This window comes from Lithobates pipiens, unplaced genomic scaffold, assembly GCF_037356315.1.
Source record: "Lithobates pipiens isolate NorthernLeopardFrog02 unplaced genomic scaffold, aLitPip1_a1.2 Scaffold_23, whole genome shotgun sequence".
Taxonomy (NCBI): Eukaryota; Metazoa; Chordata; class Amphibia; order Anura; family Ranidae; genus Lithobates; species Lithobates pipiens.
This window is the reverse complement of record NW_027507785.1, coordinates 302,183,315-302,195,389: the sequence shown is the minus strand read 5'-3', so window position 1 is coordinate 302,195,389 and position 12,075 is coordinate 302,183,315.

Below are 12,075 nucleotides of genomic sequence, written 5' to 3'. Positions count from 1 at the left end.
GGTCCTTTTGCAGGCTTTGCAGAATCAGGGAAGCCATGCAGCGTAAGTTTGCAGAGGCATTCAATTCTGCATCCTCTGGGTCACTAAGGATCACATGATCCGTTACTACCTCCTCTCAGCCCCATACAACTCCTTGGGTTTTTGGGGACTGAAAACCATCCTTTGAAGACTGCTGCTGAGTGTTATTGTGACGGACTGGGGTTTATATGGTCACAAAACAGACACCCCAAAGCAAAGTACATATTCATTTTTTTTTTATATTTCTAAATATGTCCCTTCGATTCTATTAATAACCAGTAGATGGCAGAGAAGGTACACAAACAGAGTCTATATAAGGCCACACACCATGTGACTGGAAATTAAACTACTTCCAGCCATAAAGTCAGTGGTCATATCTCATGCTGTTTGTGTGATTCTTTGCAGGTATGTACTCTAAATTGTTCCTAATCTGTATTAACCTGTGATAGAAAGATTCCTAAACATCTTGAGCAGATGCAGAAAAAGTCTCAGCAGATTTTATGCTATAGTTTTGCTGTAATTAGAAGTTTAGAACAGCATGTGTCAGAAACAAGTGAAAAGTGCATAAGAACATGAAAATACTGCATTAGTCAGAACAAATGTCTATGATAAACACTAAACCTTTCTAAATAGGTATATTTAAACCTGATTTATTGAAAATGGCATAGATTTATAGAAGCACATGTTTTCTGTTATTTAATATAGAAAAAAACCTATTGTATGTAAAGCTTATGTATTGCATCATACAGACATGCAATGTGCACCATCTAGTGGTTAAAAAAGAGTACCACCATGATAATATTTGTATTAAAGCAATGCATTGCTAGTATGATTATTGCACACTTAAAATGTACCAGAGAGATAAAGATAATTATCTATAACACTGAATAACAGGGATATATACGTTATTAAATTTAGTAATGTTCATTGTTGTAACTATGTTTTAAAATACTTTAGTTAAAATCGGTATTATATATATTGTTAATGGTTATAAACATGTGACTATAAAAATGTAAAAGATGTATTGTTATGTAAAAATAAAACTACTTCCAGCCATAAAGTCAGTGGTTATATCTCATGCTGTTTGTGTGATTCTTTGCAGTCCACACCAAGCTGATCATCTTATCTCATCGCGTCTACAATCATCGGCTCTCTTAATTCACATTTTGAGGCCGGTAACATTTTGGGGGCTCGTGTGCCGGGATTCGTTGTGTTACCAGTGAAAAGGAAGCGCGAGACAAGCGTGAGCCTGCTACAGAGCTACAAGGAGTCCTGAGTGTCGTCTGCCTCGTGAGTGCAAGTCTTCAGATTGCAACAGAGATGGCGTCTCCTCGTCGTGCGCTGATGTGGGATATCCAGAAACAAATTCATCTGCTTAATGAAGAACAGCTGCATAGCCTCGCTATTACGCTGGAAGATGAAAGAGACGTGGACGTTCCATCAGTGACTGGTACCAACGAAATGGAACTTGTTGAATTTATTGAAGACTACTTGAGAAGTGATCAGCTGGAAAAGTTGGAAGATCAAGGTATGTCTTACCTACTCATCATCCAAGACAAGATCAATGAACTAAAACTTAACAAGGAAAGTACACCAACTGTGGACATTGCAACCGCTGCAAAAAAAATAAGTAGTGGGACTGCAAGGACTGAACAGGTATCGGAGGTGGTGAGATTAACTGATGTTGTTGCTTTATTGCCACGTAGAGAATTTAAAATGCACGGTGGTGTAATTTCAGATCATGGTTCGGACATGAGCTACAGTAGCGTGTGCAGACAAATTGACGAAGGTCTAACAGAAAAATTCCCTGAATCTGAAATTATACGCACAGTGTTGAGAATAATCAAACCTGGTAATTTTAAAGATATGTTGACTGACAAAGATGATCTTACTGTTGCTGAATTGAAAAGGTTTTTGAAGTCACATATGAGAGAACAAAGTGGTAATGAGTTATTTCAGGACCTTAGCAATGCTACCCAGCAAGAAAGAGAAACAGCACAACAATTTGTTTACAGGCTAGTGGGGTTAAAACAAAAAGTTCTGTCTACATCACAACATGATAGGCAAGAGCTTAACTATGACAAAAAACTGGTGCAAGGCATATTCCTTCATACACTGTATCAGGGACTAAATGAGAAAAATTCTAATGTTAGACGAGATATCAAGCCTTATGTGTCTGATTTGACAGTAACGGATGACTTTATCATAGAGCAAGTCACCAGATCAGTTGATGAGGAAACAGAAAGGCAGAGACGCTTAAACAGTGCCCAGACACCAGGGAATAGCGAAAAAGACACCTTGCAAAAGAGAGTTGAGGGAGATGTTAGAGCAAATCACACTGCATTAATGGAACTAACAACACAGGTCTCTGCTCTCACAAAGAACCTGGAAAAGATGATGAAACTAACTCCTCTTGTTGGAAACCAAATGACTAAGCCATTAACCAATGTTCAAGTTCCAGATACAACTCACTGCAAGCCCAGGTGTGATGATTGCATTAAACAAGAGAGTCAGAACTGCTACCATTGTTTCTACTGTGGTTGGACAGGACACAGAGCGGTTGATTGCTTGAAGAAAAGAAGGCAGTCGGGAAACGACAGACGGTCACTGGGAAAGGGACAACCAGTGACCACCTCAAATGATCTGTCCCATGCTAAGGTAAACAGGGTATACACCCACCGGTCAACTAGAACACTCTCAAAAGAGAATGGATTCTCCAAACAACACGTAGCACAATTAATTGGAGGAAAATGCCTACTGTCATGTCGGATGAATGGTGTACCGGTTGACATGTTAATGGATACAGGAGCTCAGGTCAGCATTGTTGGGAAGGCATGGTTAGAAAAGTTTCTACCCAGCGTCTCCATTAGGCACATACAAGATTTACTTTGTGATGACAACTTATCCATTACAGCTGCAAATGGTTCTATCATTCCATTCATCGGATGGATTGAAGTCTGCCTGGAATTCAAAAGTAGTGGACATGGAAACTCAGCCATTTATGTGCCAATGCTGGTGAGTGACTGCTGTAATGACAATCCAATTCTTGGGTTTAATGTTATCGAAGAATTGATCAGAGAAAACCGTGACCGACCAAACAGCACCCAAAACCTGACTATCTTGCTGAGTGAAGCTATGAAAGTAAGACAGAGTGTAGCGAATAACATTGTCAATGCTGTCAGTCAAGCAACTGACCCAGGAGAAATATTCGATAGTCGTATGGTCAAAGTGGGGAAGAAGGGACTCCAGATTAAAGGAGGCGAGCTCTGTGAAGTCAAATGCAGAATTAGAGCGTGGCCGAAAGGAGGAATCATGCCATTTGAACCACTTCCCGAATATCCAGTTGAGGAAGGACTTGAACTATTTCCTTCAGTGGTAGATGTGCCAAATGGGTTTTCTAAACTGGTGAAGATACCTATACTGAACCGTGCTCAACATGACATCTACCTTCCACCCAGAACAGTATTGGGTACCATTTCTCCAGCAGCTGAGATTCTACCATTGTCTCCAAACAAAGACGATGGAAAGGGAATTGACCAGAAGAAAAGGGTGTTTCATGTAAACCAGTTGAATCAAGTGGACACTGGAAATCAGCTACCCACTAACAAATCTGTTAAGTGGCACCCACCTGTCAATTTGGAAGATCTCTCAGAAGAAGAACAGGAGATAGCGAGACAAATGTTATATGATGAATCAGATGTCTTTGCTCGAGATGAGGGAGACATAGGATGCATCCCTAACCTGAAACTGAGGATAAATCTGAAAGATGAAACTCCTGTCCAGAAACGCTACAATTCGATACCGAAACCCCTATACAAAGAAGTGAAAGAATATATCCAAAACCTTCTTGACCGAGGTTGGGTAACAAAATCTTCTTCTGCATACTCATCACCAGTTGTTTGTGTTCGAAAGAAGGACAGTAGCCTACGACTATGTGTTGACTTTAGGGAGTTAAACCGAAAGACTATCCCAGATAGACATCCACTACCCAGAATACAAGATCTGCTGGATAGCTTAGGAGGATTTACGTGGTTCTCAATCCTGGACCAGGGTAGTGCGTATCATCAAGGATTTGTGCATGAAGACTCCAGACATCTGACGGCTTTCAGCACCCCCTGGGGACTCCTGGAGTGGAACCGTATTCCATTTGGATTAACGAATGCCCCAGCAACTTTTCAGAGATGCATGGAGAATGTATTAGAGGGCATCAGAGACAAATGTTGTTCTCCATACTTGGATGACGTACTTTGCTACTCCAAAACTTTTCAGGAGCATGTCAATGATATTAGGCAAGTGCTTAGTCGAATGCGTGAGCATGGTATCAAACTTAGACCGAAGAAGTGTGAACTCTTTAAACGACAGATTTGATACCTTGGACGAATGGTGTCAGAAGAAGGCATAAAAATTGACCCAAAAGATCTTGAAGCGGTATTACATTTGAAAAGGAAAGAACCAAAAACAGTGGGAGGAGTCAGATCTTTGTTAGGATTCCTGAGCTACTACAGGTCCTTCATTCAAGATTTCTCTCGACTTGCTAAACCACTGTATGAACTTTTGCAGAACACTGAGAAAGAATCTGCTACATCCATCCCCAAAAACAATCGGAGGGAATCTACAAAGAAAAACGGGAACAAAGCACAAGTGCCATCTAAAACACTGATTCAATGGACACCCAAACATCAAGCTGTAGTATCCAGACTGGTGGACATGCTAACCAATCCACCAATTCTAGCATACCCTGATTTTGACTTACCCTTCGTCTTACACACTGATGCTTCCAATGAAGGCCTAGGTGCTGTACTATACCAACGACAAGGAGAAAAACTTCGTGTTATTGGGTTTGGCTCCAGAACATTGACTCCAGCAGAGCGCAATTACCATCTTCACTCTGGAAAACTTGAGTTTTTAGCTCTCAAGTGGGCAGTCTGTGACAAATTCAGAGATTACTTGTACTACGCTCCAACATTCACCGTTTACACAGACAACAACCCATTGACATATGCATTGAGTACTGCCAGACTGAATGCTGTGGGTCATCGCTGGGTTGGCGAGTTGGCTGATTTCCACTTCGATATCAAGTACAGGCCAGGTAAACAGAATGCAGACGCAGATACACTGTCACGATTTCCGGTGGAACTCACGAAGAATCTAAGTGAGTACACAGAGCTTGTACCATCTGAGGTTGTGTCAGCTATGTGGCAAGGGAGCAAAGCTGTTGACGAAGAAGAGGCATTATGGGTGGCTTCATTGACTCTTCACTCAGAAAGTGATGTGGCCGAAGAATTGCTGAAAGGACAGACAATCTGCCCACTGACTCAGGAGAATATCAGAGCATTACAACAAGACGATACCAACATTAGAGAAGTGGTCTGGCTAAAGGAGAACGACTGGATTCCAAACCACAAAGAAAAGGAGAGTATGACCAGCAAAACAAGACGTTTGATACATGAATGGAATAAACTCAGAGTCGATGAAGGAATCCTCTACCGACACTCTGGAACCCGAAAACAGCTAGTTCTACCAGAAAAGTTAAAACTATTGGTCTTAAGAAATCTTCATGATGACATGGGTCACATTGGTACTGAGAAGGTAACCCACCTAGCACGTGAACGATTTTACCTGCCATTTATGCAAAAAGAAATTGATGAATATGTGCTGAAGAAGTGCAGCTGCATCAAACAAAAGCGTCCAAATATCACCGAAAGAGCACCTATGGGTTCAGTTCACCTTTGGAGTTAGTATCCATTGATTATCTTCACTTGGAGAAAAGCAAAGGAGGATATGAGTATATACTTGTAATAGTTGACCATTTCACACGCTTTGCACAAGCGTATCCAACTAAGAACAAATCTGGAAAAACGGCGGCAGAAAAGATCTTTCAAGATTTCATACCACGTTTTGGCTATCCAGAGAAACTCCACCATGACCAAGGAAGAGAATTTGAAAACAACTTATTTCAGACATTGCAACGATTGGCAGGGATTTCTCATTCAAGAACTACTCCATACCATCCACAGGGTAACCCAGTGGAGAGACTGAACCATACTTTGTTACAGATGCTTCGCACCTTAGAGGAAGAGAAAAAGTCAGATTGGAAAGAACATCTTCCACATATGGTTCATGCATACAATTGCACCAGGCATGAAGCCACAGCATACTCGCCATTCTTTCTATTGTATGGAAGATCTCCTCGTTTGCCAACTGACCTAATGCTCAACCTAAATTTTAAAAAGAAATCAGAAAGTCAACCAATATTTACTCAGAAATGGGCATCTAGAATGCAAGAAGCTTACAAAATCGCATCCGAGAATAGCAAAAAATCATCTGCTAAAGGGAAGAAGTACTATGACAAAAAGATAAAAGGAGCACCTCTTCAACCGGGTGATCGGGTCTTAGTACGAAATCTCTCTGAAAGAGGAGGACCTGGTAAACTTCGTTCATACTGGGAAGAATCAGTACACAAAGTGGTAGAAAGAATCAAAGATGGGCCTGTGTACAAAATTCAGCCTGAAAGTGGTAAAAAGACTATTCGAGTACTGCACAGAAATCTTTTACTACCAGTAAATTACCTACCAATTGAAGGACACATTCCAAGAGTACCGATGAAACAAAGACAATCAAGTAACAGAAAGGATACCAGAATGGATGTGGACCAGGAGGAGGAATGTTCAGATGAAGAAAGATGGTATTATCCTTATATACCAGAGACTACAGAAAGTCATGATTGTGTTGTGTCTCAACCAAACTCTCAAAACGTACAGAAAATCCCATTAAGAGTTTCTGCTGAAGAGTTCTATCCTACAACTACCACACCCAATCTTGAACAAGAACAAAATGATGGAACAGTAGTTGGCGACCAAATCTGGGCTACAGATATGGTGAGACTAGACACTGCAGAATTACCCTCATTAAGTCAAGACTTACCTGTGAACCAAGATATGCAAATGGCAAATGATGTTGATGGAGAAGACTCAACTCCTGTCAGAAGATCTACCAGACAAGTTAAGCCTAAAGAGATCTTCACATATGACACACTAGGTCAGCCAAGATACATACCAAGTCAGATTCACACCATACAAACTCCTACAATGCTAGCTACTCCCATGACATGCCAGGTAGTTAATGTAGCTCCTTGGTGGCAACAAGTACCTATTTGGGTTACTTAAATCACTAAATAGTGTTCAGATACCAATTGAGTTTAATGTCGGGAGCCATTAACTGAAGGAGGGGAGAGTGTGACGGACTGGGGTTTATATGGTCACAAAACAGACACCCCAAAGCAAAGTACATATTCATTTTTTTTTTATATTTCTAAATATGTCCCTTCGATTCTATTAATAACCAGTAGATGGCAGAGAAGGTACACAAACAGAGTCTATATAAGGCCACACACCATGTGACTGGAAATTAAACTACTTCCAGCCATAAAGTCAGTGGTCATATCTCATGCTGTTTGTGTGATTCTTTGCAGGTATGTACTCTAAATTGTTCCTAATCTGTATTAACCTGTGATAGAAAGATTCCTAAACATCTTGAGCAGATGCAGAAAAAGTCTCAGCAGATTTTATGCTATAGTTTTGCTGTAATTAGAAGTTTAGAACAGCATGTGTCAGAAACAAAATAGGTATATTTAAACCTGATTTATGATTTAAACCTGATTTATTGAAAATGGCATAGATTTATAGAAGCACATGTTTTCTGTTATTTAATATAGAAAAAAACCTATTGTATGTAAAGCTTATGTATTGCATCATACAGACATGCAATGTGCACCATCTAGTGGTTAAAAAAGAGTACCACCATGATAATATTTGTATTAAAGCAATGCATTGCTAGTATGATTATTGCACACTTAAAATGTACCAGAGAGATAAAGATAATTATCTATAACACTGAATAACAGGGATATATACGTTATTAAATTTAGTAATGTTCATTGTTGTAACTATGTTTTAAAATACTTTAGTTAAAATCGGTATTATATATATTGTTAATGGTTATAAACATGTGACTATAAAAATGTAAAAGATGTATTGTTATGTAAAAATAAAACTACTTCCAGCCATAAAGTCAGTGGTCATATCTCATGCTGTTTGTGTGATTCTTTGCAGTCCACGCCAAGCTGATCACCTTATCTCATCGCGTCTACAATCATCGGCTCTCTTAATTCACATTTTGAGGCCGGTAACATTATCCTCTACATCCATGCTGACACAATCCTCCTTCTCTTCTTCCTGTGTTGGCAGCTCCACAGGAATGCTATCTAGATAGAGGTAAGGAAGTCCTCCTCTTCCTCCCATTGCTCTGCCTTAAGTGCCCTGTCCATGATTACATGAAGCATGTGCTCCAACAGGAGTACTAGAGGGACAGTGTCACTGATCCATGCATTGTCGCTGCTCACCATCCTTGTGGCACCCTCAAATGGTGACAGGACAGTGCATGTATCCTTAATCCGTATCCACAGGCGTGGCGAAAAGAAGCCGGGCTCCCCTGACCCTGTCCTGGTGTTCGCACAGGTACTCATCGATGGCCCTCTATTGTGTGTGCAGCCGCTGCAGCATTGCCAATGTTGAGTTCCACCCGATAGGCATGTCACAAATGAGGCAGTTGGTGAGCAGGTTGCATTCTCTTTGAATGTCATCCAGCTGAGCACTGGCATTGTATGACCAGCAGAAATGACCACAGACTTTTCTGGCCTGCCCCAGGAGATCCTGTAAACCTGGGTAACTGCTCAAGAACCGCTGCACCACCAAATTCAGGATGTGTGCCAAATATGGAACATGGGTCAAGCGTCCCTGTCAGAAGGCGGAGAGGTTGGTGCCATTGTGACATACAACCATTCCTGGCTGAAGCTGGCATGTCGTCAACCACCTGAGCCTGCCCCTGCAGAGCCGACAGAATCTCTGCCCCAGTGTGGCTCCTGTCCCCTAGGCAGACCAACTCAAGCACCGCATGGCATGTTTTAGCCGGACTGCTTGCGTAGCCCCTTGAATGCTTGCGGAGCACCATTGGTTCAGAGGACAAATCTGCAGAAAAGGCCATAGAGGAAGAAGAAGAGGGGAGAGTGGAGGAGAGAGCTGTGGCAGAATCGCCACTAGCATTTTGGAGGTGTGGTGGCAGAACAAGCTCCAACAACCCGGAACCCAGTCCTGCATCCTTCCCAGCTGCCAACAGACTCATTCAGTGCACCATAAGGGAAAGGTAATGACCCTGCCCAAGCCTGCGGGACCATGAGTCAGCGGTAATATGCACCTTACTGCTGACAGCCCTGTCCAACGAGGCCAAAGCATTGCCTTCCACATGCCGGTAGTTGCAGTGCTAGCAATTTGGCCAAGCTAGCATTTAGGCACTGAGCATGTGGATGGCTGGGACCGAATTTCTTTTTACGGTTCAGCTACTGGGGTAGGGAAATTTGCCTGCTTAAATCAGATGGTGGTGTACTGCTAGCAGATTGGCTGCAAGTACTTGGGACACCTATTGCTATACCTTCATTCCTCTCAGTGTAGGTTGTTGAGAGGACTGGATGTATAATAGGGTTGGAGATCCCAGAGTCTTTCAAGTGGTGTCGCCAATGGACTGCATGGCAGATCGTCATATGTCTGGTCAAGCATGTGGTGCCCAAGTGGTTGCTGTTCTGGCCACGCTTGATCTGCATCAGACGTAAGTTACAAATGATCTGCTGCATGTGTCGAAAGAGGCCCACACCAAGGAACTTTTAAAAGTCAGAGGGGAGTCAGCAGCACCCTGCACCTGCGGAGCTCTGCAGTGTGATGTAATAGGGTGGCTGCCTTTAAGCTGCCCCCTAGAGGACATCATACCTCATTGGAATTGTGCCTCATCCTCCTCTCTTCTCTAAGGCACCCAAGTACAGTCAGTGACCTCATCATCCCCTCCTTCCTCGTCACTGGAGAAAACTTGGCAGTATGCTGCAACTGGGGGAACATGACTGCAAGTTTCTTGTCCTTCTTGGGCGTCCTCTCTCTGTAAGCTCATGTTACTCCCTTCCTCAACCTGGGAACCAACATCGGAGCCTTCAAATTGCAGTAGCATTTACCCGACACTGTGGTCGAAAAAATTCTGGGGACTCCTCCGTGTATGATGGTGTGGCTACGCAAGGAGTGACTGTAGACAAGGAGCCGGTGGAATAGGCCACTTTGGCAGCTGCATTGGAAGGCAAACTACTCTGAGCCTTGGTGACAGAGGATGAGGAAGATAAGCATGATTTTGTTATCCACTCCACCAACTCTTCTGCATGTTTTGGCTCAATTTCACGGCCAGCAGCAGAAATAAAGGACAAACGTGCCCCAGGGCCACCTGCAGAGGATGCACCATGTCCACGACCAGCACTGTTGACTGTAGACACAGAGGCTGCTTGCTATATTTTACTGGCCTGTGAGCATCTGCCGCTCCTTGGTTGCCTTCTGGACATGATGTATATTTTGTTTTGCAACACCACACTACACTGTATTAGATACTGTGTACACCGCCTGAAGTGTAGGAGAAACGGCACACACTGTATTATATACTGTGTACACTGCCTGCACTGCATTAGCAACTGTACTATGACTGCACTCTATTGTGTATTGTGTATACCACCAGAAGTGTAGTAGACGCTGTACACACTGTATTAGATACTGTGTACACTGCCTGCACTGTATTAGCAACTGTACTATGGCTGCACTGTATTTTATACTGTGTACACCACCAGAAGTGTAGTAGACACTGTACACACTGTATTAGATACTGTTTTTATCTTTTGGCTGGCCATTCAGAGGTACAGGACACTGTGCAGACACACAGCATACCTGTATTGCGTTGTTTGTTCAGCAACCACACCCCTTGACCAATCACAGCCTCCTCTGGCACACACCCCCTCCTAATCACAGTGTGCCCCTGGAACATGCCCATTGTTCAAGCACAGCCTGTATCTTCTCTTAGGCTGCTTTAACCCTGTACCATTGCAAATATGTGGGGTAAAAACACATATATGTGTAGCACTGACCCCCGAAGGAACGGCTGGTTTTGCTGGGCTTACCGTTTACCTTCTGCACCTCCTTGTTCTTGTCTAAGGGTTCCCGAGGTTGATGGCCCAATAATTGCAGAGGCCGACACTTGAATCCCTTTTGAGGATTTTTTTTTTTGCATAAAATGTTGAACAAAACACAGTCTCTCAGTTGGGAATAGAGAGTATGGGTAGGAAAGCTCAGATACTTGTTTGGAAACTGCTGACACATAAAGATGTCTCTCTCTAGATCAGGGGTGTCCAAACTTTTTTCAAAGTGGGCCAGATTTGATGAAGTGAACATGCCTGAGGGCCGACCATTTTGCCTGACATTCTTTGAACCATTGAAAATTCTGTCTATAGCCCCGTACACACGAGCGGACTTTTCAACATCCAAAGTCCGTCAGACCGAGTCCGTCAGACTATCCGATCGTGTGTGGGCTGCAACGGACTTTAGCTTCGCAAAACTCTGACGGACTTTAGAAATGAAGCATGCTTCAAATTTTCCCGACGGAACTCCGCCGGACCCGGTCCCCTTCGAAAAATTCGCTCGTGTGTGTGCTACTCCGACGGACTAAAACCGACGCTAGGGCAGCTATTGGCTACTGTCTATGAACTTCCTACGTCGAATCCAGTCGTACGTCATCACGTTCGAATCCGTCGGAGTTTGGTGTGATGGTGTGTGGTCAAGTCCGTTCGGTCGAAAAGTCCGCCAGAACTCCGTCGGAACTCCGTCGGAACTCCTTTGGAGGTCTGTCAGACTTAATCCCTCTCGTGTGTACGGGGCATAAGTGTGTCCATCCGAGCACTAATACACGGCCCAACAAGAATTCTCTTGCCTTTGTTGCACTCGTTCCCAACACACAGACGAATGCTCTGCACTTTAAAGGGCACCGTTAATTCTTAATGGTACCCCACACATTGGAAAATGTAGGGTGCTTTTGGTGCAGTGCAATAAAAAAAAAAAAAAAAAAAAAGCTTGGGGGCTTCTTTCCCTGCATTTTTGTGAGTAGGGAAGTCCATTGAAATGAATGGGCTGCCCTACACAGTACGCA